General features: G+C 38.9%; 1 protein-coding gene across 1 annotated transcript in view; it reads right to left on the bottom strand.

Moving 5' to 3' along the window:
- Window positions 1–7,500, bottom strand: part of LOC144974222 (ependymin-related protein 1-like) — a 37,728-nt gene that overhangs the window by 29,670 nt on the left and 558 nt on the right. The window lies entirely within an intron of this gene.

Genomic DNA, 7,500 nt, shown 5'->3' with positions numbered 1-7,500 from the left:
CTCGTTGAGTGGCCTTGAGCAAATCACCTCGCCCTAGCTCACTTTGCGGCGCTCTTGGCTGAAGCCTGGGTTATTCCAAAGACAAATTTCCCCTTGGGGATGATTAAAGGGAATTTGTTTATTTTCTTTAATTTATCATTTACCTTACCGGGGTTCCTTCTCATAGAGGTTTGATTCCATGGTACTCCATATTAACTCTCTGCTTACCAGCTATTTTCAGAATTTTACCCCAAAACTTCATACTCACCCAACACAAAAATAAATTTGTCAAACAGATTAGTAACGAGTATATTCTATATTCTGTTCATAGAAATGAGCTCTGAAACACAATGTCAAGTTTTTATGGCTATAACTATAACAAAATGAAATAAGACTAAGAAAATTGTTGGCTGCATCGTAACGAATGTGACGATTTTCCTATGAGTGGTAAGGAGAGGGTTAATTTGTCTGTCGAGCGCCATCTCCTAGCAGTGCTTCACCATACTCCCATTAATTTCTTTTATGCTTTCCAACCAGCTTTTTCGATGTCTCCATCTCCCTTTTATCCCATTTATCTTTCCATCAAATATTGACTTCTGGAGACTAATGTGGCGTCGTATTTGGCCATTGTGCACCAACATTCTGTACTTAATAGTGACCAGGGGCACTTTACTAGAGCTTTTATATAGCGCAATATCCACTAATTGTGCTCAATGCGCTTTACAAAGGGTCCCTGACCAACAGAAACACGTAACATAAAGAACGAGACATGACGCCTGTTAGGCGATATTACAATTATTCCGACAGAGACAAGGCTGTTAACAGCCAGGTACTCATTTTACACCTGAGTACGGTGAGAGAATGTGAGTAAAGAGTCTTTTCCAAGGACTCAACTATGCGCCGAGCGAGGCTCGAACCCAGGATCTTCCGATCTTTCTTATATTTAGTTCATCCAATACCATACTAACTGTTTGAACATTTTCTCTTCCTATGATACCTTTTACCCCACCCATAGATTTAGAAGAGAGAAGAGAAAAAAAGAGTAAATAACAGGAGACAAACAAACAAAATGCTAAAAATGATGTCCCCAGCTCCCCACCCCTCCGCCTCCCCCTCTAATGATAATAAAAAAAGATTATTCACCGTGTATTTCTGTCTATGAACCAAAGTCAAAAGGTGCCAAATTTTTATCCCCGAATAAAAGTGATTTTAATTCGCTTCAACGGTCGTGACATCACTTCCCTCGTAATGACGCATGGTAACTTAGTAACTGACTCTAAACTATCGGAACAATGGCGGACGCCCTAATGAAATATTTCTCCGACGAGCATAAAAGCGTATCCAGAGGAAAAAAAACCATAATAAATCTGATCATGTTTTGACTTTTACACATTCTGATCACAAGACATATGAAAAGTTCTAGCCAGAATGAATAATTAAAAGTATCGATTTTCTTTGTTTAGAACCACGATGGCCGCCGTTGCTGGGCGACGTGACATCAGACTATTGAATCCAATTGTTCATTCATGTATCTAAATGTGTAGCAAAAATCCCTATAGATAGTATGCAGATGACGTCACTCAGGCCTTTGTTATTGCTTTTGCCATCCGCGTTTGTGAGTTGTTCTCACTAAACTGTATTAACCAGACTATAAACGTTCATGGTTACACAGAGTTTGTGTGTTGGCCCGTTATACTTCCGGATGGCAATGTTATGAGCTTCTTAGCCAAGCGCATACTATCTATAATTAAAGGCTGTTTAGTAGTGCGGGGCGGTCCTTGGCAAGCTTAAGGACCACGGTCCTACGGTCCTTGGGAAATGAAGACCGCAAGGACCGGTCCTAGGACCGGTCCTTTTCGACATTGAACATTCCTGAGAGACTGTTGGAAATTCGAACCGTTTGACCTTTGAGACCGTGGGATCGTTCATTCTTGAACCGTTAAAGACCGCTACACGATGAAAACCGTGGTCTACAGGAGTAAAACACACGGAGTAGTCACACTCATTTCAAATTGTAACCTAATTAGAGAAGAGGGGTGATGCCTTCTTTATTTGCTCACCGTACTTCATTGTTACCTCGATAATTTAATAAAATTTGAAATTTACCCCCATTAACGGAGATAATGGCCTCGCCCAAGGCGTTGATCGAGTTGTTCGGGGCGTTGATACACACACGCAACTCCTACCCCCCCCCCTCCCCCCCCCCACACACACATTAGAGGGCAGCGAGCATTGAAGAGTAAGAGAGAGACGTGAAGTTATAATAAGAGGGGGTGGATGAGGTAATAAGAGGGGGTCGATGGTGACTTTTCGCCAGATCTAACAAATTCAGCTACCCATTCATTGCTGAGTAGACAGGGATTTAGAAAAAACTCGACTGCACCCGGGATCGATCTCTGGCCCTTTGCGTATAAAGAGAGTGCTCTATCAACTGAGCTATCGGGGTCCCCAAATATTCTATTGGACTTTTTTAAAATTCAGACGTTATAACTGGTTTTTTTGGAAGGAAGAAACTAATGAAACTCATATTATTTGATTAGTAAAAACACCAAACGAAATTTTAATATAATTGTATTATTTTAAATGACAACACTGCGATAGAAAGGAGTGGTGACAAGAGATGGACAAAAGAAAACAAAGAATCGGATTTGCTACTTGCTAGGTTCGACACACACACACACACATACACACACACACACACACAAACACACACATCTTTAGTAGTAACATACATTTCAAACAATAACCCATTAGAGAAGAGGGGTCATGCCTTCACCATAGATCATTGTCATTGCGATCATTATGGTGTAGTAAATTTTGAAATTTACCCCGTATAATGGAATCGTCCAAGGCGTGCGCCTCCTGTTCCCCCCATCTCACACACGAAAGGGCGGTTTGCGGAGTGAAGGTTGGTGGTCGTCTGCCTGTATGATCGTCTGTGTCGTTTAGTGTATGGCAAAGGGGGGTGGGTGCGATTAATTAAGTGGGATGGGTGGTGATTGGTGGAAGATAGGCAACCGAAGGCAACGAATCGCTGGGGAAGTAGTAGGTTATGGCGCGAGACCGAAGGTGATCAGACCGGTCTTCAGCGCGGCACTAGTTGAAAGGTGATAAGAAGTGAGGACCGCCGCCGGTCTTCACTATGGGACCGATCCCCGGCTCACAGCTAAAAGACCGTGGGACCGGTCCTCAGCGCGGCACTACTGTTTAGACAATATTGAGGTCTAACACAGCGCAATAAAATTGTCAATACCTACGTGCTGTAGGCGTCACGTGTGACCTGTGACACCTAAATGAGACAGAAAACTCAATGAATAACCAAATTATTTTTGTCAAGCATCGAACTTTATTTATTTAGTGAGAGATAAACAAATGTCACAATCTATAGATAGTATGTGTTTGGCTAAGAAGCTCATAACATTGCCATCCGGAAGTATAACGGACCAACACACAAAACTGTGTCTATTCATGGACGTTTATAGTCGGGTTAATACAGTTCAGTGAGCATTACTCATAAACGCGGATGGCAAAAAACAATAACAAGGACCTGAGTGACGTCATCTTCGAACTATCTATAGATAGTATGCGCTTGGCTAAGAAGCTCATAACATTGCCATCCGGAAGTATAGATAGAATGAAGATGACGTCACACATGCCTTTGTTATTGTTTTATGCCATCCGCGATTGTGAGTTGTTCTCACTAAACTGTATTAACCGGACTATAAAAGTTCATGGTTACACAGAGTTTTGTGTGTTGGTCCGTTAGACTTCCGGATGGCAATGTTGTGAACTCCTTGGCCAAGCGCATTCTATCTATAGCGGACTAACACACAAAACTGTGTGTAATCTTTAACGTTTATAGTCTGGTTAATAGAGTTACTCATAAACGCGGATGGCAAAAAACAATAACAAAGGCCTGAGTGACGTCATCCTCATTCTATCTATATACATTATATTGTGAAATTTGGTTGTGCATGACGTACACAGTGGGAAAACATGTTGTTTTTTGGGGTTTTTTTTTAATTGTCCTGTTCAAATACAAACATATCAAAATAGCCAACGCCCAAACATTTTAAAATTTAATCTTGCTTAACTCACTCAATCCTAGATATTTTTGCTACTTTTAAAAATTAGAAAAAATGTATTAAACTATCCAACATGTCAAAACTAAAAACATTAACTTTGATACTACGCCTATAATTTGTCTCAGAAAAATGTAATAAATGGACATAGGGTAAAATTAACCATGGGCTAACTACGGATTTGTCGGTGTTAGGGTTGAGTGAGTTAAGAGACGTAATTAAGTCGAATTTAACGGTGGGCTCGGCCGATAAAATTGTTTACTTAATATTGGATTCAGTAGTCTGATGTCATGCCGCCCGGCAACGGCGCCATCTTGGTTCTAAACAAAAAAAATCACTACTTTTTATTCTTCAGGCTGGCTAGAACATTTCAAATGTCTAGTGATCAGAATGTATAAAAGTCAAAATAATATCATAATTATAATGTTTTTCTCCTCTGGATACGCTTTTATGCTCGTCGGAGAAATATATCATAATGGCGTCCGCCATTGTTCCGATAGTATAGAGCCAGTGTTACTAGAGAGGAAAAAAAAACACATAAATTTGATCATGTTTTGACTTTTACACATTCTGATCACAAGGCATATGAAAAGTTCTAGCCAGCTTGAAGAATAAAAAGTAATGATTTTCTTTGTTCAGAACAAAGATGGCCGCCGTTGCCGGGCGGCGTGACATCAGACTATTGAATCCAAATAAGTCGAATTTAACGGTGGGCTCGACCGATAAATTTGTTTACTTAATATTGCGACACTTGGTCGTGTCTGGCGTATAGATAGTATGCGCTTGGCTAAGAAGCTCATAACATTGCCATCCGGAAGTATAACGGACTTGCACACAAAACTGTGTGTATCCATGAACGGTTTAATACAGTTCAGTGAGCATTACTCATAATCGCGGATGGCAAAAAGCAATAACAAAGACCTGAGTGACGTCATTCAAACTATCTATAGATAGTATGCGCTTGGCTGAGAAACTCATAACATTGCCATCCGGAAGTATAACGGACTAACACACAAAACTGTGTGTATCCATGAATGTTTATAATCGGGTTAATACAGTTCAGTGAGCATTACTCATAAAGGCGGATGGCAAAAAGCAATAACAAAGACCTGAGTGACGTCATCTTCGAACTATCTATTCTGGGGAAAATCATGTTTTTATATTTACCCTGATAGTATCATTAATTTTATGATTGTAGTACGGTTGTTTTTGTTTTTATGTTTTTAAGGGTTTTACGGCGCTTGCAACACATTACGGTCATATTAGCGCCAGTAAAAAGGAAGAAAATGGGATAGTAAAAAGTTCTAGAATTACAATAATAAAGCATCCAAGAAAAGGGAAGACAAAGGGGAATTGGTTCAAATAAGAACCAGGTGTAGATTTCAAAAGCACTCTATCAAAGTACTTAGTTTGAGATCACTAAAAGTCTCATCCAGAACCAAGCACAGGTCCCCGCTAAGAGGAACACACTCACATGTTTTACAAATCATATATAATATAAAGAAAGCATAATACAGTGCATAACAGAGAGATGATATACAATGAAAAAAAATCATCTCCCAAAACTAACTATACATTTGACTGTTTCCCTCTCAGCCAAGGTATCCGGCAAGGACCAGGACAAAACCAAGTAATCTCATTCCAAGACAAAGACAGAAAACATGTTGGAAAACAAATATAAGGGGATAGAAGACACATTATGTACACCCCTGCCCATTATGGGAGGTCAGGATTCCCACCTAGGATTGTAGTACCAGCCAGAATTAATCACCTCTTAGATTTGACTTTTTTTTTTTCTTTCTTTTTTTTTTTTTTGACAAGATGAGTGTCATTCTCCTAAATTGAGTTTTTATTCAGCGCAATATCCACTAAATGTGTTCAAAGCGCTTTACAATGGGTCCTAACCAACAGCAGCACGTAACATGTAGAACGAAACATGATGCCTGTTAGGCGATATTACATTTTTTTCTGACAGAGATAACGCTGTTAACAGACAACAGCCAGGTACTGATTTTACACCTGAGTACGGTGAGAGAATGTGAGTAAAGAGCCTTCTCCAAGGACTCAACTATTCGCCTTGCGAGGCCCGATCCCAGGACCTTCCGATCCGAAAGCGAGTGTCATACCACTAGACCACATGACCGCACTAACGAGGACAAAGAGTATAGTTTCCTGAAGTTATATATAAAAAAATTAACATCTCATTTTTCTATTAAAACAAATTTTAATAACATTTTTGGCATCTGGTTTAACTGACATTATAATGTCGATACTAGATGGCAATACTCTTCAATAGTCGTAACGTCACTTCCTTCCTAATGACGTATGGTAACTTAGTAACACTGGCTCTAAACTATCGGAACAATGGCGGACGCCGGTATGAAATATTTCTCCGGCGAGCATAAAAGCGTATCCAGAGGGGAAAAAACAACAACATAAATTTGATCATGTTTTGACTTTTACACATTCTGCTCGCAAGGCATATGAAGAGTTCAAGCCAGCATGAAGAATAAAAAGAAATGATTTTCTTTGTTTAGAACCCAGATGGCCGCCGTTGCCGGGCGGCGTGACATCAGAATACTGAATCCAATTCATACAATAGCGTTTTGTTCTTTTTTTGTTTTGTTTTTGATATTAAAGATTTGCAACAGTATTTGTTTTCCAACTGTTTAATCATTCGGTCAATGTATAATAATATTAAATTACATGCTCATTGTGTGTTGCCGTTATTCAACAATCACAGTGATATCTTTCTAAAAGCTTTGTCTCAACCCCATCAGTTAAATTGTTTCATTGCTCACTGCACTGTGAAGTCATTTTTATTCAACTTCATTTTATAGTTTGGACCAATGAGTTTGTGTGTTTAAAATTTGTTTTATCTTTTTTTTTTATAAATAATAACGTGAAGTTGAATGTAAGCTTCAATTTAATTACAAAAAAAAAAACAAAACAGATCAAATGAACGTTTCGGGTTTCCCCTTTATCAACAAAACAGGATGATTGAAACACCACAGATGATTCAACGCCCAATCAAGGGACGCTACTCTTCCGCTAATTTTATTACCTATTCATACAATAGCGTTTTTTTTTTTTTTTTGTTTTTTTTTTTTTTTTGTTTTGTTATAAAGTTCTAAGTTTGAAACAAAGAAAATAAACTCTGTGATGAACTAGAGAGCAGGCACTCGTGTAAGATAAACATCTGAAAAAATTACATGAAATGTTATTATACATATACATATTATATTATATATATATAAATTGAGCTTTTATATAGCTCAATATCCACTAAATGTGCTCAAAGCGCTTTATAAGAGGTCCCTGGCCAACAGCAACATTTAACATTCAGGACGACACAACGCCTGTTAGGCGAAGTTACACTTTTTTTTCGGACAGAGACAACGCTGTTAACAGCCAGGTACTCATTTTACACCTGAGTACG

Source organism: Berghia stephanieae, chromosome 5 (genome assembly GCF_034508935.2).
Source record: "Berghia stephanieae isolate SIO BIC M18660-M18661 chromosome 5, UCSD_Bste_1.3, whole genome shotgun sequence".
Classification (NCBI taxonomy): domain Eukaryota; kingdom Metazoa; phylum Mollusca; class Gastropoda; order Nudibranchia; family Aeolidiidae; genus Berghia; species Berghia stephanieae.
The sequence above is the reverse complement of the archived record's forward strand: the minus strand, read 5'-3'. Positions and strand labels throughout refer to the sequence as shown.